Below are 20,852 nucleotides of genomic sequence, written 5' to 3' on the forward strand. Positions count from 1 at the left end.
GAAGTAATATGGAGATGGCGTAAGAGAACAAAGTACCTCTGCTGCGAAAAGAAGGACCAAGCAAAAAACTCTTAACTCATGTGAGAAAAGAGTGAGGTAGCTCACGATTAGAATAAATAAATTGGCCTTATTGGGAAGACAAGGTTTGTGTATACCAGGTCATGAAGGCCATTATTCAAAATCTTATGAGGCTTGAGACAAATACAGCAGCATGCTTCTAGGGACACTTAGGTATTTCATCAAATTTATCCCCGTAAACGAACACAAATATACAAGAAATAAAAAAAATATTTTTGGAGTTTTAGAGATTTTAAGATTAATTGAAAAACCGAACCCGAACATTCAGTTGGTTTCGGTTGCTGAAAATTTTGAAAAACCGAACCCGAACGTTCAGTTGGTTTCGGTTCTAGAAAATTTTGAAAAACCGAACCCGAACCTTCGGTTGGTTTCGGTTCAATAAAATTTTGAACACGAGAAATAACAGAACTAGTACAAGAAATATACAACAGAGAAAAACTACCTTTGAAGTAAAGAGTGAGTCGGATAGTTGAACCGAACCCGAACGTTCGGTTCATTTCGGTTCTTATGTTTGAGATGGAGAGATAATGTGAGGTACTGACTCTGATTCCATCACGCCTAGCCCTTGCAAAATTTTATTGAATGATGCTTCAGGAAGAGCTTTTGTAAAGACGTCAGCCAGTTGATCAGTGGTTCTTACGAAGTGAACTTCGACGTTTCCATCTTCCACGTGATCTTTGATGAAGTGATACCTCAGTGCTATGTGTTTGGTTTTGGAGTGTTGCACTGGGTTATGACAGATCCTAATTGCACTTTCAGAGTCACAATATAGTGGGATCTTCTTCATATTGAGTCCGTAGTCTCGAAGTTGACTTTGGATCCAAATCACTTGTGATGTGCAGGATGCAGCTGCAATATATTCCGCTTCGGCAGTAGACAACGACACACACGTTTGTTTCTTGGATTGCCAGCTGACTAACTTCCCGTCAAGAAATTGACACCCACCAGTTGTGCTTTTGCGGTCGAGTCCACATCCTCCAAGGTCAGCATCAGAATAGGCTTGAACAAAGAAGCCTGAGTTGGATGGATACCATAGACCTAAGGAGGTGGTTCGCTTGAGATATCGTAAGATGTTCTTCACTGCAAGCATATGAGGTTCACGTGGGTTTGCCTGAAATCGAGCACAATAACACACAGAAAACATGATATCAGGTCTGCTAGCAGTTAGATACATTAATGAGCCAATCATTTGACGATAGAGCGTGATGTCGACAGCTGGTTTGTCTAGGGATGGGGTAAGCTTGGTGCCGAATGCCATTGGGACTTTGACTTTTGAGTCTCCCATCATTCCAAACTTTGCTAGGAGAGTCTTCGTGTAAGCTTCCTGATTAATAAAGATGCCTTCGGGTCCCTGTCTTATATTTAAACCAAGGAAAAAATTAATAGGACCCATCAGACGATATCACACTCTCACAATTATAGGCTTCGGCATCGATTTCATCTTCCTTAAACTCTAGGAAGGGCAAAATCATGCGGTGAATCTTTTGGCCTATTTCACAATCCAAGTGAAGCTGAGTAATATTAGAATATAGACGTTTAGCAATTAAACAAAAAACATTTCGTTGTTTTAACAATCTTAAATTGTCTCTTTGCAAATAAATGTTTTCATCTTTAACTTTGACTAATTCCGACTCCTTTAACTCTATCCACATTCTCCGCTCCTCACTCTTCGACACCGCCCTGCTCAATTGATCAGTTAGGTTAGAATTTGTGACCCGAGTTTGAGTTAAGCTACTATCTAGATGAGAAATTCTTGTATTGACGTGAGCTTTGCATGGGAACGGGAAAAATAAGAGAGACATCAACAAGATAAGTTCATTTTATAAGAGTTGTTTTATCTTTCCTTTTAATGGTAAAAACTTTTATTTTGTTAGGATTGGATGAGTTAGGTTTGGACTCTGGTTGGGATTCATGGACCTTTTTCTGCCACTTTTGCTTAGCTGACGAATGAGATTTTTGAGAACAAGAGAAATCAGCTTTAGAGTAAGACGGAGATGAATCGATGGGAGTAGAAGAATTCTGAGACCGAGAAAAGGAATTAGAAGAACGAGAAGGATTTGAACAAGAGGGTTTGGATGAAGAAAAGTTCCGGGCTTGAGACTCTAGGTGACCCTTTTGCTTTTGATCATTGGAGGGAATGACCTTAGAGTTTTGTTCTCTTTTGTCTTCGGAACCGAACCTTTGCGTTCGGTTGGAACTATCTTTGGAACCGAACCTTTGGTTTCGGTTGATTTCTTCTTGTGAACCGAACCTTGGCTTTCGGTTGATATCTTCTTGTGAACCGAACCTTGGCTTTTGGTTTTTGTGACTTTCAGGCTTTCCTACAGGATTGTTTACCTGCTTCAGTTTCTTGTCTTGATGAGAGAAATATGCATTCTGGGAATGCCAGAATTGTTTCCTTTCTGAAAGGTTCTTCCTGTATCTATTGTTCCTTTCTCTCTTCGTGTTCCTCATCTGAGAAGGTTGATGATGAATGTTTGCTTTGGTATTCGGTGTCTCCTTGGCTGGTTCCATTTGAACTGCAGGAGTTTTACTTTGAGCCGAAAGAGCCGAGGGAATGTCTTTTTTTGCCGAGTGATCATTCTTCTGAGGAATATCTTTAGTACCACTGGTGCTCGGCTCATCGAAGTTGTTTGGCTTATTCAAGGGTTCAGGTATGTATCTTCCTTTGCTCTTCCAGGAAGTTCTTTCAGATAAGCCAATGCTTTCATCTACATTATCAATTGGAGCTTCCCAGAAGTACTCATCGCAGCCATCAGCATTGTCTTCGTTTACGATGGCTACAAGTTCATCTGTTTGATGTTCGGTTACTCCTGTCACCTTGTAAACTTGATTCGGAGTTGTCTTGACCTTTTGATACACAACAGCTTTCTCAACTAATTTTGGGGACTTTTGATGGGACAACCGAGCGAACTCCACTGAGTTTTCAGAAATTAGATTTTTGTGGTTTTCAGATTCGGTTTTAATAAATTCTGAGCAGTCAACCGTGTCCTCTACAGAAATTTCACTCATATTTTCGTCCTCGTTAAGCTCAGATGTATTTTCAACATCAATTTTGTTTTCTGAGCTTACGTTGGCGTTTAAAGAGTCAAATTTTTGCATGGTTTCGGTTCTCAGTTTAAGTCTGTCATTTTCATCCAAAAGATTTTTAAGCATGTCTTTGTGGTCTTTGGATTTAATGAAGGACTCAATTTTGTCCAGTCCATACATGTAGGTCGGATTGACATCATCAGACGATATCACACTCTCACAATTATAGGCTTCGGCATCGATTTCATCTTCCTTAAACTCTAGGAAGGGCAAAATCATGCGGTGAATCTTTTGGCCTATTTCACAATCCAAGTGAAGCTGAGTAATATTAGAATATAGACGTTTAGCAATTAAACAAAAAACATTTCGTTGTTTTAACAATCTTAAATTGTCTCTTTGCAAATAAATGTTTTCATCTTTAACTTTGACTAATTCCGACTCCTTTAACTCTATCCACATTCTCCGCTCCTCACTCTTCGACACCGCCCTGCTCAATTGATCAGTTAGGTTAGAATTTGTGACCCGAGTTTGAGTTAAGCTACTATCTAGATGAGAAATTCTTGTATTGACGTGAGCTTTGCATGGGAACGGGAAAAATAAGAGAGACATCAACAAGATAAGTTCATTTTATAAGAGTTGTTTTATCTTTCCTTTTAATGGTAAAAACTTTTATTTTGTTAGGATTGGATGAGTTAGGTTTGGACTCTGGTTGGGATTCATGGACCTTTTTCTGCCACTTTTGCTTAGCTGACGAATGAGATTTTTGAGAACAAGAGAAATCAGCTTTAGAGTAAGACGGAGATGAATCGATGGGAGTAGAAGAATTCTGAGACCGAGAAAAGGAATTAGAAGAACGAGAAGGATTTGAACAAGAGGGTTTGGATGAAGAAAAGTTCCGGGCTTGAGACTCTAGGTGACCCTTTTGCTTTTGATCATTGGAGGGAATGACCTTAGAGTTTTGTTCTCTTTTGTCTTCGGAACCGAACCTTTGCGTTCGGTTGGAACTATCTTTGGAACCGAACCTTTGGTTTCGGTTGATTTCTTCTTGTGAACCGAACCTTGGCTTTCGGTTGATATCTTCTTGTGAACCGAACCTTGGCTTTTGGTTTTTGTGACTTTCAGGCTTTCCTACAGGATTGTTTACCTGCTTCAGTTTCTTGTCTTGATGAGAGAAATATGCATTCTGGGAATGCCAGAATTGTTTCCTTTCTGAAAGGTTCTTCCTGTATCTATTGTTCCTTTCTCTCTTCGTGTTCCTCATCTGAGAAGGTTGATGATGAATGTTTGCTTTGGTATTCGGTGTCTCCTTGGCTGGTTCCATTTGAACTGCAGGAGTTTTACTTTGAGCCGAAAGAGCCGAGGGAATGTCTTTTTTTGCCGAGTGATCATTCTTCTGAGGAATATCTTTAGTACCACTGGTGCTCGGCTCATCGAAGTTGTTTGGCTTATTCAAGGGTTCAGGTATGTATCTTCCTTTGCTCTTCCAGGAAGTTCTTTCAGATAAGCCAATGCTTTCATCTACATTATCAATTGGAGCTTCCCAGAAGTACTCATCGCAGCCATCAGCATTGTCTTCGTTTACGATGGCTACAAGTTCATCTGTTTGATGTTCGGTTACTCCTGTCACCTTGTAAACTTGATTCGGAGTTGTCTTGACCTTTTGATACACAACAGCTTTCTCAACTAATTTTGGGGACTTTTGATGGGACAACCGAGCGAACTCCACTGAGTTTTCAGAAATTAGATTTTTGTGGTTTTCAGATTCGGTTTTAATAAATTCTGAGCAGTCAACCGTGTCCTCTACAGAAATTTCACTCATATTTTCGTCCTCGTTAAGCTCAGATGTATTTTCAACATCAATTTTGTTTTCTGAGCTTACGTTGGCGTTTAAAGAGTCAAATTTTTGCATGGTTTCGGTTCTCAGTTTAAGTCTGTCATTTTCATCCAAAAGATTTTTAAGCATGTCTTTGTGGTCTTTGGATTTAATGAAGGACTCAATTTTGTCCAGTCCATACATGTAGGTCGGATTGACATCATCAGACGATATCACACTCTCACAATTATAGGCTTCGGCATCGATTTCATCTTCCTTAAACTCTAGGAAGGGCAAAATCATGCGGTGAATCTTTTGGCCTATTTCACAATCCAAGTGAAGCTGAGTAATATTAGAATATAGACGTTTAGCAATTAAACAAAAAACATTTCGTTGTTTTAACAATCTTAAATTGTCTCTTTGCAAATAAATGTTTTCATCTTTAACTTTGACTAATTCCGACTCCTTTAACTCTATCCACATTCTCCGCTCCTCACTCTTCGACACCGCCCTGCTCAATTGATCAGTTAGGTTAGAATTTGTGACCCGAGTTTGAGTTAAGCTACTATCTAGATGAGAAATTCTTGTATTGACGTGAGCTTTGCATGGGAACGGGAAAAATAAGAGAGACATCAACAAGATAAGTTCATTTTATAAGAGTTGTTTTATCTTTCCTTTTAATGGTAAAAACTTTTATTTTGTTAGGATTGGATGAGTTAGGTTTGGACTCTGGTTGGGATTCATGGACCTTTTTCTGCCACTTTTGCTTAGCTGACGAATGAGATTTTTGAGAACAAGAGAAATCAGCTTTAGAGTAAGACGGAGATGAATCGATGGGAGTAGAAGAATTCTGAGACCGAGAAAAGGAATTAGAAGAACGAGAAGGATTTGAACAAGAGGGTTTGGATGAAGAAAAGTTCCGGGCTTGAGACTCTAGGTGACCCTTTTGCTTTTGATCATTGGAGGGAATGACCTTAGAGTTTTGTTCTCTTTTGTCTTCGGAACCGAACCTTTGCGTTCGGTTGGAACTATCTTTGGAACCGAACCTTTGGTTTCGGTTGATTTCTTCTTGTGAACCGAACCTTGGCTTTCGGTTGATATCTTCTTGTGAACCGAACCTTGGCTTTTGGTTTTTGTGACTTTCAGGCTTTCCTACAGGATTGTTTACCTGCTTCAGTTTCTTGTCTTGATGAGAGAAATATGCATTCTGGGAATGCCAGAATTGTTTCCTTTCTGAAAGGTTCTTCCTGTATCTATTGTTCCTTTCTCTCTTCGTGTTCCTCATCTGAGAAGGTTGATGATGAATGTTTGCTTTGGTATTCGGTGTCTCCTTGGCTGGTTCCATTTGAACTGCAGGAGTTTTACTTTGAGCCGAAAGAGCCGAGGGAATGTCTTTTTTTGCCGAGTGATCATTCTTCTGAGGAATATCTTTAGTACCACTGGTGCTCGGCTCATCGAAGTTGTTTGGCTTATTCAAGGGTTCAGGTATGTATCTTCCTTTGCTCTTCCAGGAAGTTCTTTCAGATAAGCCAATGCTTTCATCTACATTATCAATTGGAGCTTCCCAGAAGTACTCATCGCAGCCATCAGCATTGTCTTCGTTTACGATGGCTACAAGTTCATCTGTTTGATGTTCGGTTACTCCTGTCACCTTGTAAACTTGATTCGGAGTTGTCTTGACCTTTTGATACACAACAGCTTTCTCAACTAATTTTGGGGACTTTTGATGGGACAACCGAGCGAACTCCACTGAGTTTTCAGAAATTAGATTTTTGTGGTTTTCAGATTCGGTTTTAATAAATTCTGAGCAGTCAACCGTGTCCTCTACAGAAATTTCACTCATATTTTCGTCCTCGTTAAGCTCAGATGTATTTTCAACATCAATTTTGTTTTCTGAGCTTACGTTGGCGTTTAAAGAGTCAAATTTTTGCATGGTTTCGGTTCTCAGTTTAAGTCTGTCATTTTCATCCAAAAGATTTTTAAGCATGTCTTTGTGGTCTTTGGATTTAATGAAGGACTCAATTTTGTCCAGTCCATACATGTAGGTCGGATTGACATCATCAGACGATATCACACTCTCACAATTATAGGCTTCGGCATCGATTTCATCTTCCTTAAACTCTAGGAAAGGCAAAATCATGCGGTGAATCTTTTGGCCTATTTCACAATCCAAGTGAAGCTGAGTAATATTAGAATATAGACGTTTAGCAATTAAACAAAAAACATTTCGTTGTTTTAACAATCTTAAATTGTCTCTTTGCAAATAAATGTTTTCATCTTTAACTTTGACTAATTCCGACTCCTTTAACTCTATCCACATTCTCCGCTCCTCACTCTTCGACACCGCCCTGCTCAATTGATCAGTTAGGTTAGAATTTGTGACCCGAGTTTGAGTTAAGCTACTATCTAGATGAGAAATTCTTGTATTGACGTTTTTTAGTTCTTTCTCATAAGAGGATGATGGTACTTTGCATGAAATAAAAACAGATTGTACCTTCTTTATCAGTTCATCGAGCTCATTGAACTGCTGGCTGAGCGGTTTGGCCGTAAAGCACATGTCCTCCTTTGTCTTCGGTCCATCACTGCCTCCATCGGTGTTGTATCCCCTCATTTGAGATACGTCAGTAACCATGAAGCATCTTCCACCACTTCTTTCTTCCTTAGACACGAAGGCCTTTCCATGAGTAGGCTTCCTCACCTCCTCGTCTTCTGAGTCGGTAGACCAAACTTCCGTGCTACCGAACTCATCACCTTGAACAGAACCCTGCACAATAAGAGCATTAATAGGCGGGTTAGCAGTAGACTTCTTCTTTCTCAACTCGTCTAGTCTTTTCTGCAACACGGCTTCCTCGTCATTCCCATCATCTTTTTCAGCCATTTTCTTAAGGACACAGTCCTTAGCATAATGATTTTTCCCACCACAATAGAAACAGCTTACTCTAGAGTCGCCATCCACCTTCGGTTCCTTCTTGTGCTCCTCAGCTTTCGGTTCATTAATCACCTTTTCAGAGCTGTAACTCCCCTGCCAGTTTCGGTTTTTGTTGATGGGGAATCTCTTCTTTATGAACCTTTTGGGATTGGACACCATCAAGGCATAATCCTCTGATGTGAGATCATATTCCTCCAGGTTGAGGTCTTCATCCTCCATCACATTTTTGCTTTTAGACAGGAGGGCCAACGAACCGAGACTAGTAGCAACATTCTTTTCTTGCACCACAATCTTCTCTTGAGACTTGAGAATACCCACCAGTTTCGCCAAAGAGTATGATTTAAACTGCTCATGGGCTTTAACTGTGGAAACCACTGCTCTCCATTCAGACCTCAGACCATTCAGGAAAGTAACCTTCTGTTCGATAAGCTTCCTTTCAATATCGTGTTTGATCATCTTGCTAAGAAGATGATTGAAGCGATCGAACGTCTGGGTCACAGTTCCTTCAACCCCTTGCCTGAATTCTCCAAACTCGGATAGAAGCAAAGTTTGAATAGAATGTTCAAGATCCTCGTCTGTAGAATACAATTCGCGAAGTCTATCCCAAACATCCTTTGCCGTCGTGCATGAACTAACCAATCTGAATGTATCGGACTGAAGTGCGAACCGGATCAATCTCAATGCCTTGATATTGCACTGGAACTTATCCTTTTCATCTTGTGCAATATCTTTCATGTCCTTTAGCAGATCATTGTATTCTTTTTGAGTCTTGATGATTCTGGACGTTGCAGAATGAGAAAACGGTCCATTGGTGATGGCTTCCCAAATGAGATACCCATTCTCCTCCGATCCAATAACGTAGTCTTCGAAGTGATGTGCCCATACTTCATAGTCATGGGTGTACAAGATCGGAATCTTTGTCGTCGAACCAATGCTGTTGGAAATATTAATAAGGTTTGATTGTGTCGCGTCCATTATGATCGTAAAAACCTGTTCAAAGATCAGACTTGTAATAAAGCATATTAGGGCAAAATAATAAATATCAAGAAACGTCAATAAAGGGATGACGGCTCAATAAATATTGATGATTGCGGAAAAACCCTAATGGAAATCTTTTTCACAGAAAAGATGTGTATCAATTACACAGCCTCCTGCTCTGATACCAATTGATGAGATTAAACAACCTTAAATCTATAAAGATCGATTAGATCTTGAACAAGTAAGAAAACAACGACGATATAAACACAGTAATAAGAACAAGACAAGATGGAATCAAACGTGTCGAATGATTTAAACAAAATCCTCAGAAGAGCTCGATTAAGAACATCAACTGTAGAGGATTGGAAGGTTACAAGAACGATCAATGAAACCTGTTGTAGTCTAGATGTATCCTTATACTCAGATCTCTAAAACCTTAACCTAATATGCATGCAAGCGTAAACTTATATACAATACATAAAAGGTTCACGGTTGGACAGGCCCAAACCGGAATACAAAAAGCCTTATTCTAAACGAGCCCAAAAGACGCAATCTACAAAAATGATCTTCAGCCCAACAGTCGGTCAAACCAACACTAGGCCCCATTCATGAAGTTATTTTATAAGAGAGGTATAAGAAAACGAACTATAAAATAACCATTGAATGGGCGTCCTTTTCACTCACCACTTCTTTGTGTGGTAGATTCTCGTTAGTCGAAAGGGTTATGATAGGACACAATTCACGTTAAAAGTATACATCTCTTAAGTTATAAGAGAGGTATAAGAAAACGGCCTATAAAATGCCCATTGAATGGGCATCTTTTCACGCACCACTTCTTATGTGTTAGATTTTCATTAGCCGAAAGGGTTATGACAGGACATAAATCACGTTAAAAGTATAACATAAAACCACTTGAAGAAAAAAAAATTCTCAATCTAGTTACTTAGGAAAAATGTGAAATTGTAAGTTAATCAATGAAAACACACATTGTTTCTTTGTGACGTTAGTGAAGCATGTGTGGTTAACTAGGACACTAATTTGGAACTACAAAGTTCAAATGATAGTAGAACTTGGATTTATGATTATTGATGGAGCATGTATGGTTATCCAACACATCAATGTAAGATCATAAATGTCGTCAAAGGTGTCACGCGGGTTTGGATGGTTTTTTACATCTTGTTTGTGATCCTTAGTATCCAAGTCACAAAAGTAAGAGCATAATCTGAGATTACACATGTCATTGACAAGATTCAACGAATCTTAAAATTTCTAAGAGCTTCATAGTAACGGAAAATAGTGAAGATTTTTACCTACCTAAAACAGATTCATAATTTAATTACAGCATCCCTATTCTTATTTCGAATTGAAAATATGGATCCTAGAGTTATATATATATATATATATATATATATATATATATATATATATATATATATATATATATATATATATATATAATATTTGGGTTAAAATATATTAAGGATTGAAATCATATTGTAAAACAATTTCTCATATAATAGATGTCTGGAAATGGTGATCCTCATCCTCCTACCAACCCTCTAAGTTCAAACTTCACTCGTGTCGATCTTGCCAAAAGAAAAGCTTACTAGTCCAAAATACATGGACTGGATGTGCAACTTTAAGATGACTCTTGGGTTTAAGAACAAAGAGTATGTTCTCAATACCCAATCCCTGAGATTGACAACAATACTACTACTCCAAAAGAAATTGTTGCTAATAACAAAAATATTGACGAGGCCACTAAAGGTTTTTGGCATCATCATTTCTACTATGGTGCCAGATCTATAAAAGTACTATGAGGACTATTGGTCGTATGAAATGAATAGCTCTCTTGGTGAAATATTTCACAAGGCTAGGCAAGAATGATATGAAGTCGTCAAATCCCTAATGGTGTGCAAGCTTAATGTGCAGAAAATGCAGAGAAACTAGGAATGATTGGAGAAGATTAATGTGAATTATGAAAAGGATTTGGCCATTTATATGGATCTTAATTCCTTGCCTAGTTGTTAGGATCAGTTCATCTTGACTTTTTATTTGAAGAATACATAAATTACATTAATACAACTCCACAACTTATTGAAAACAATTAAATCGGGAATGAATAAGTCCCATCCTACTAATTTTGCAAGTGCTCCTATCCTGCCCATTCATCAACAAGAAGGAAGAAAATGAAATATATTACCCAACCCAGGTGGGAAAGGAAATCCTTCATTCAAGAGTCTAGTGGTGGGTCAAATGGGAAAATCCAACTATGAAGTCCCTCCTATCAATGATCTAAAAGAGATCATTTGTTTTCATTGTTTCCAAAAGGGGCATTGGAAGAGAATTTGCCTAAAGTACCTACAAGTGGTAAAAGAAGGAAAGGGCGAGATGTTTGTTTCTTCATCTGGTATGTACACAACTTAACTTAATAACACACAAACTTCTAATTCCTGGATCATTGACACATGATGTGGTTTTTTACATTTGTTCTGATATGCAGGGACTAAACAAATGTGAGGAAGTGGAGCATGGAGATTTGAACATGATCATGGGAAATAGACGATTGTCACTTGTTACAGGGATTGAGATTTTTGAGCATAAGTTTGATAGTGGTTTAGGGTTGATTTAGTTGATTGTCATTATTCGTCAAACATGACAAGGAACATAATTTCATTTCATGTACTATTTACACAAGGATTTTGTTACTCTTTTGATAATTATTATGGTTCAATTTATGTTTATAAGAATGGTGTTTTTGTTTTCAAAGCTTATCCTTTTAATGGCGTGAATGAAACTATTGTGTGTGTTGATAATGATGAGAATGGTGTATATTATATTGATTCCTCTAATATTTTATACAAAGCATGCTTATGCCATTGTCATCTTGTGCATATAAACAAGAAGAGCATCACCCAACTCTAAAAGGCTAAAGCGTTGGAATTTGTTAGGGAATCAGATGATACTTTTCAAGTCTCAAAAAAATATGATGCCACTTGCCAAGTTATGATGACCTTTTTTAAGAAGTAATGAGGATAAAAATAAGGAACAGAAGCACACAAAGACACAGTATTTACGTGGTTCGGTCAAGATGACCTACATCCACAAGTAGGAAGGGAGTATTCTTTATATTAGAGTTCTCAAACAGAGGTTATAAGTACAATTTCATAGAGATTCAACTATTACTCTAGAGTTCAATACACTTCAAATGACTTGCCATGCATCCCTATTTATACTTGATGGATCAAACCTAAAACCCTAATGGGCCGAGCTCATTGACCCATAGTCTCATGAATGGTGTTAACCAATCATAATCAACCTTGTAGTAGCTTCTAGAACATTTATCCATGACATACAACACATGAGTATCAGCAATACACATGATGGAGCACCGTGTGTCATAGTGGAGAATCATGATGCACAAGTGGCATATCGTGAACACTAGTGGTCCAATATCTATCATGGTGGCACAACATGGTGCAATCCTTGAGCATCACCAGTGTTTGAGCATCATAAAGGAATATGTGACTAATCAGGGATATCATGGCTCGTCAAGGAACCAAGGTGGCACATCTTGAACCAATATCGGACATCTTCATGCAAGTATAGGGAAACTGTAACATCCTGATGATGATGTATTTTTAATTTTAACCCTATGTGTGAAGGAACATTGCATTTTGACCCTTGTGCTTGAGAAAGTTTGCAATAATGTCCCATAGTGGCATTTTGGTGATTTTTGGCCAAAGCGTTAGTAAGTTGGGCGTAAGTTGTGTATGTTGGGTGTACTTGGGCGGACCTTAGTACGCTAAGCGCACACCGGATACGTAGGGAATACATGAAGGATCCTCAAACCCTAAATTTTAGGGTTTGGTCCATATATAAGCATCATTATCACCTCATTTCTCATTCCCTCTTCAACCTCCACCCGAGAAAAATGTCACTCTAGCTAAGCCTATGTAAGAAGAATGCATATTGAGCTGATCTTTGTGTTTTAGTGATATTCCTGAAGAAAAAGAAGGTGGTGGGAAGACCTTAGAGTATGGAAGCGACTTAGATCTAGGAGTCTCTCCATGCTAGCAACCTCCAGGAGGTAAAAAGTTCCTTGCTTGATCATCGTATATTGTAAATCTATCCATTTCTTCATTTAGAGCATTTTTGGTCCCCAACTATGATGACTCTTGATCACGGCATGCTCTTAGTCGAATAAGTCATCCTTTCAGACCTAATGAGGGGTCTTCAGTCATAAAAATATGGTCTTGATGCTTAGTTTTTTCCCATGCATGCTCTAAAAGGTCTTACGGTGTTAAGAAGTTGGTATTTTTTGTATTAAGCACTTATTGTGCATGAAAAGTCATAAAGTTGGAAACTTTATGACTCTTAGTGGTATTTTGGCCTTGGATCTGAAATTGGGATGTAAGAGCTTAATACATTAAGCTCTAATTGAGGAAAATGGGATATTGTGCGTACATCATGCGTAACCTAACGTGCATCATGCGTCCGAAGTCAAACACCCGACTCCGGTCAAACTAAGAGTACGCCCAGTGTAGGAGCTGAGTAAGGCCCGCGTACTCGGCTGAGTGGATCGAGTTGACCTTGATCGTTGACTTTGACTTTGACTAGGGTTAACCAATTTTGAATTAAGAATCTTTTGGATATTTTGAGCTATAGTTAAGCCTTGGTATCTATCTGTTAAACAGGTGATCCATAGAGCCATTATTCGGAGTTGTGTATTATTTAATTATTCTCAGACTGTACTGTGAGTTTCTCATCACTATACCAATATATGTGTGTGTGCTGGTACTTTGGGAGAACTCACTAAGCTTTGGCTTACAGTTCTTAGTTTATCGTTTTAGTTACTTCATAGGATCGTGGAAAGGCGAAGGCGTGATCATACACAACTTTATGTTTATGTCGCTAGGTCTTGGGGAAAAGTCTAAACTGAAATAATACTTTTGAAACAATGAATTTTTTGGAAACAATGGTAATAATTGTTTGATTTCGAAAATTTTTAATTAGTGTATTTTTTAGTGTTACAAGTTTGTATCAGAGCCTTGGTTTGAGAGAATTGGACGAGCATTCGTGTGAATCCAGACTCAAACTAGGGAACTACAAAAGTTTTAAAAATGATTTTCAAAAAATGTTTTCAAAAGTAAGCAAGGAAGGATGTGTCGTGTATGATCAGTCAGAGCAAGAAAGTATACCCCAAATCGAACACACTGTTCTTTGCTATTAGATTTATGGTAGAAGAACATGCTAGTGATACGCTAGGGATCTTCAAGAACTGCATGATAAAATTGCCTGATAATTAATGCATGATAGCCTAGGGTTTCTTTCTTGTATGGATTGACATCATTATTGTATTTTCTTAGTGTATGCATTATAGTTGTACATAACTAAGATTCTATAGCTTAAGAATGTTTGGTTTAGCTTATTTTCAGTTCTTGTTTGATGAAGGGCTTAGGGTAGAATCAGGTATTCAACTATTTATAGGGTTCATTGTTATGTATGATCACCATATACGAGTGTTACAGTATTGGCGGAAGCTTCATGTATGAGTTGTGTGGGGTCAGTCGGTCAGTTGAGGAATCCCTAGCCTTTCTCTAGGGAGTGAGAATATGATATATGAATATTCTAGTGTGTGTTATTCTGGTTATTGTGATGATCTTCTGAGACAAATACAGGTAGGTGTAGAAGGTAGTATGGGTCCATACTATTGAAAGCACAGGACCCGTACGTGTAGCAGGGAATTCATAACCCCTAGGGTTTTGTTATTTGGAATAACTCATATGGTATGAAATGCGCCTCATCTGATATTTTATGGTTTGTTTTCAGTATGGTGGTTATAAAGAGATTCGATTCAGGAGTTGGATCAAGTGGCTAGGATAGGCCATGGTTGACCGAGGAGGAGATAAAGGTGTTGATTTCTATTGAGGTTGTGACTGCTATCCAAGGACAGATACCAGAGCTGTTTGGGTCTATCAAGACAGCCATGATTGAGTACTTTGATGACCATCACATTGCAATCACTGAGATTTCCATTGTTACAGCTACCACAGTCGTCACTAATGTGGCGGATTGGTCGGGGCAGAGCCTTCCATTACTGGGACTTCGACACTACGAAGCCCCTGGTGTTTGATGGAGTTTAAGATCTGATTATTTCTATGAGGTGGTTGTCATATGTTGAGAGATGTTTCTTTACTTGCTCCTGCCTAACTGAGTAGAAGGTCAAGTGCGCTCTGAACCTTCGTCGATATGGAGCAAAGGATCAGTGGAGATTGGTCACCAACTCTTACACTTCGGAGCAGAGGGTTGTGGTTTCTAGGGAGTAGTTCTATGAGATGTTCTGCATGAGATATGTTCCATTGGTTGAGAGGGATAGACTAGCCCAAGAGTATTTGGACATGAGGCAGGGGATCGATTTGGTGACGGAGATCACCAAGATGTACACTGAGAGAGCCTTGTTTTGTCCTGAGTTTGTTGCTTCTGATCAAGCTCAGATGACCCAGTACATGAGCATGCTCAATAAGGGCATCCGCCATTTTATTTCCACTCAATGGTATGGTACACTTGTGGAGTTTCAGGAGGCCGCTAGGAGGCGGGAGATTGAGTTGGAGCTCCAGATGGGGGCTCGGAGGTAGGCCTCATTGTAGTCGTAGCATGCGGCAAAGTGGTTTATGTGACAACCCCAAATATATTGCCGTTACAAACCCTATTTTAACTAACGGAATGCGTCACTATATGTTATTTCTCGGTATTGTTTGGGTCGTCAATAAACAAATATCTAGTTAATTATATGTTCCGGTATTATCATAAGTAATTATAACTTGTAAATGTTAACCCCGTTTAACTAAATAGAGTTATATTACTTTTCAACCACTTCACCCGGGTAAAAAGTTTTAACCCCGTTAAACTTTAGCATCGGGTAGCCGTGTATCGGGTGCAATACCCGAGACATATAAAAACGATTGAACACTACAATTAAACTCTTTTACCACACTTTCACCTCTCTCTCACTACTTTCTCTCTCTAGACCCGAAATCGGCCCCAAATCCGCGAATTTCTGACTTCCAAACGTAAGGATTCATTCCCTATCTTAATCTAAACATACATTACTGAATTTAGAGGTCAAAATCATGGAAAACAAGGACCAAAAAGGAGTTTACGGCCTAAGAAGCCCCTTAGGCCGTAAACCCCTAAAAACATGCCAAAAACCTCATTTTTCCTTCCTTTAAGCTTATGGACAAATTAAGGTATAAACCTAGGAGGCTTTGGACACTAAAACACAAAGAATTGAAGCCTAAAAAGGAGTTTATGGCCCAAGCTTGTGCTTAGGCCGTAAACACCTCAAACACCCCAAAAACCCTTGTTTAAAGTCCCAAAAACTCATCTAGGGTGTTTGACAATTTAGACTTGACAACAAGGAAGGCTTAAATGCATCAAACAACATCAATTGATGGCAAAAAGAGGAGTTTACGGCCAAGGCTAAGCTTGGGCCGTAAACACCCATGTTTTTGTGTCAAACAAGTCCCTAAACCACTCAAATGCATGTAAGGAATTTAGCTAAGGCCTTTGGATGTGTGTTGTACCATTAAACTTCCCATTTTGATGCAAAATGAAGAGTTTACGGCCAAGGATATTCTTGGGCCGTAAACTCCCCAAATTTCATGCCAAATTGTCCCAAAACTCATTATAGGGCCTTCTAGGATTTACCTAAGGTGAATGAGAACATGTTGTACCATTTAAACATCCATCTTGAAGGATTTAATGGAGTTTACGGCCCAAGAACAAGTCTTGGTTGTAAACTCCCCAAAATGTCACAAAATAAGAGTTTAATCCCTCCATTTTGGTCCAAGACACATACCATTAAAGTAAGGAAGTGAAATAAGGCCTTAATCATGCAATTTGGAAGACCACATGAGCTTACGGCCAAGCCTAGGGGGCTTACGGCCGTAAACTCCCAAGGAGTGGCCTTTAGGCTGTAAACTCCAAGGGAGTGAGCTCATGGATCCTTCCGTAAATCCTCTTTAGCCTTAAACCACTCCCGGGAACCCCTTCTAGGCCCTAAAACCCCGAATTGATGCTGGAATGCCTCAATACTTAAACGGAAAGCATCAAATGATTAATTTATTGTAAAACACGTATTTTCATATGACATTAGGGTCCTAAAGGTGTACAAGTCATTATTTGGAACAAAACGCTCAGCCGACACTCTTACCCGATTTACCCGATTCACCCGATTTACGCGATTTCAGGTGAGTTCATACCCCTTCAATGAACCTTTCAAATGTTTTATATGTTTTAGGGGGGAGATACAAGTTGAATATACATGTTTATGAAAAGTTATACAAGACAATTTTTCATATTACAGAATTAATCACATGTGATTCACAACCTGTAGTTCAAATCACATGTGATTTATCACTATGCTTTACAAATAAATCAATTGTTTTCAAAACTATCTTGGATAAACAAACAAGCTTTAAATGTTTCTTTTGTACAACACTTTTGTTTAATAAAACTCATTATAAAAATGTAACCACACTAATATATTTATATAAGTAAGACTTGAAGGACTTAGGACCGATAGCTCGCCTTATTTCCTGTTTCTTGTTTGATTGTGGGCTTAGGGTAGTGGCTATCCGTCCGACTGTCATTGATTTCTTAGTTATATATCTCGTATATTAGTACGGATTACGAGTACTTTTTTTTATTTCCTTAGATACCTAAATCACTAACCTGACTAGAACCACGCACACTAATTTAACTATAATAGGTATAGTTAAGGTCTCTATCCCTTGTTTTGACAACTCCTCTACACTACTATAATTCTCTATAATATGAATCTATACACTAATAAGAGAATACAATACAAGTTATACAAAAGGTTACTACACTATAATACAAGAGAATGTACTAATCAAGAGATAATTCATTAATCCACTACGAGATACTCTATACGCTACACACTACGCCCGAAGTTTTCCAATAGGAAGACGACACTATATGCATAGATATATACGGGGCAGACGCTATTACATCCCGACTGATAACTTCAGTCCGAGCCGCTCAGGTCCAGGGATGCCTTTACTCTACTACACTATGCATGACTGGGAAGGTCATGAGGATCCGCTATTACTCACACTATTGGTAACATACAAGAAAGACACTAACCGCATTAAAATACTAAAGAAAGATGAAGTAATATCCCGAAGTAAATAAGTATCTAATACTAAAGGATGCTGCACCACTATTATGTACTCCAAGAATAACTCACTATATTGTCTTACTTAATGGTGAGTCACTATTACACTTCTACGATAAATGGTTTTCAAAGATAGAAACAATATATTTCTTAAAGATTTTCATTTACTACACAGTTCTGGAAAATATAGGATTTTCTAGGTTTAACCACTACTTATGATTACAAACTTCAGTTTTCATACTAATGATTCTAATGCTTTTCATACAAGTACTCACACTAAACTCTTATGAACTCACCAGCTTTATGTTGATATTCTTTTCAAAATAACTTGTATCTTCAGGTCAAAGATAGACAGGTACAGCTGCAACATTTTTGGAGAAGATGGAGTATGCAAGACCCATCTCTTATTTTTGTTTACTTTTGGTGTTTGTCAAACATTACAAAACACACTTGTAAATACACTTACTATGTAAATGAAATGGTTGTATGTTTCTTGCTTTTACTATTATACAATTGTGATGATACTGTACACTACGTCATCCACCCCGAAACGTATTCCGCTGTTATCGGTTTTGGGGTGTGACAGTTTAAGACCGTTGCTGCAAGATCTGGAAGTCATAGGGGCTGCACTTGTGGCAAGTGTACTAAGGTTCTTGAGGGTGCTTGTTGATCTTCGTTTGGGTGCCACAAATGTGGCAAGGATATGAACTATGCCGAGGATTCTCGCCAACAGGATCCTACACCGACAACCAAGATTTGTTATCACTTTGAGCAAGTTAGCCATGTAAGGTCCAAATGTCCTTTGCTTAAAGCGGGACCAGCACAGACTCCAGGGCAGTTACTTTGAAGATCATCAATGGGCGACAGGGTAGGGTGTTGCCCTAGATGGCTCAAGGGTGCGCTTTCTAGCTCATGGCGAGGAGGCCAGGGTGGCGCCAGACGTCCTTACAGGTATTTTTCTATTGATCATTATGTTTATTTCTTTATGGTATGCTTATCTTTATCTTTCTAATACGTATCTTCTTAGTGAATTCTTTTTCCGCTCTTGTCTTTCTCGACTGGGGAGCGAGTAAGTCCTTTATGTCTCGGTCTTTTGTAGGCATTTTGATATGACCCTTAGCGAGTTAGAGTGTCTATTGTGGGTTTCTATTACCAACGAACATGGGATTTCTGCATCCAGGGTGTATCAGGATTGTGTCATGGAGATTTACAGAGTGCCTTTTCTGATTGATTTGATTCCTATTCCCATGGGGGATGTATGTATGATAGTGGGGATGGATTGGTTGAGCATGTTTAGTTTTATGATAGACTATGAGGGTTAGTGAGTGATAGTTTGAACCCCAAGTGGGGGAGAACTGGTCATCTATGGAGAGGGTACCAGGATTATGTCAGGATTTTGTTCAGCGGCAGGGCTCGGCTTTACATTTAACATAGATGTGTGGGTTATCTTGCATATGTGGTTAATACTTGGGTTGGGGAGCAGTTCTCGGTTTCAGATGTGCCATTTGTTAGGGAGTTTGTTGATGTGTTTCTGGAGGAGTTACCCGGTGTGCCTCCTGAGAAGCAAGTGGAGTTCAGGATTAATCTAGTGTTAGGTGCGGCTCCAATTGTCAAGGTGCCATACCGTTTAGCACCGCTCAAGATGCAGGAGTTGTCCTCTCAGCTTTAGGAGCTGTTAGGTAAGAAGTTCATCAGATCGAGCATTTCATCGTGAGAAACATTGATAATGTTTTTCAAGAAGAAGGATCGGTCACATTGTATGTGCATTGACTACCAATAGTTAAACAGGTTGACAGTGAAGAGAAGTTATCCCCTTTCGTAGATTGATGACCCCTTTGATCAGTTGTAGGGTGCATCTTGGTTCTCCAAGATTGATATGAGTTCGGGGTATCATCAGGTAAGGGTTAGAGAGGAGGCCGTGGAGAAGACTACATTTCAGACTTGTTATGGGCATTACAGTTCGTGGTGATGCCATTTGGGCTCACCAATGTGCATGCAGTGTTTATGGATTTGATGAACTGGGTATGTAGGCCGATGCACGATCAATCAGTTATTTTTTTTATTGATGACATTTTGGTGTATTACAAGACCATAGAATAACACGAGGAGCACCATCGAGAGCTTTTGGGAGTGTTGAGGCGAGAACAGTTGTAACCCAAGTTCTTGAAGTGTGAGTTTTGGTTACGACAGGTCCAGTTCCCGGGGCATCGTGTTAACCAGAATGGGATTTTAGTCGATCCCGCCAAATTGAGGTTGTAATGCAGTGGTAGATTCCAAAGTCTCCCTCAGATATTATGAGTTTCTTGGGGTTAGCAGGATATTATCAAGGATTTATCTAGGACTTCTCCAATATTGTTGTACCCCTTAGTCGTCTAACAAGGAAGGGGGTAGATTTTCGTTGGGTCTCAGAGTAGCAAAAGGTGTTTGAGATGTTACGAAAGGGGTTATGTGAGGCCCCAGTGTCGAACCTTCAGGAGGGTGTCGAGATTTTGTGCTATTTGTGATGCATCCATCACTGTTTTGGGGCAGTTCTTATGCAGAGGGGGCGAGTGATAGCGTATGCTTCTTGGCAGCTGAAGTCGCATGAGCCATGCTATCCTACTCGTGACCTAGAGTTGGGGGAGTGGTGTTTTCGTTCAAGATTTGGAGACATTATCTATTTGAGTTCCATTGTGTGACAACCCTATATTTTCCAAAAGCATTGTAACGCTCACAAGTCAAATACAACTAAATTAACCTTGAAAATAAAGTGTTCAAATATCTAAGTTGGGATGCATCAAATATTAGATAACGTGTCAAGGTTTCCGAAAACATAAAGAACG

The sequence above is a fragment of the Lactuca saligna genome, chromosome 5 (genome assembly GCF_052625555.1).
Source record: "Lactuca saligna cultivar CGN05327 chromosome 5, ASM5262555v1, whole genome shotgun sequence".
Taxonomy (NCBI): domain Eukaryota; kingdom Viridiplantae; phylum Streptophyta; class Magnoliopsida; order Asterales; family Asteraceae; genus Lactuca; species Lactuca saligna.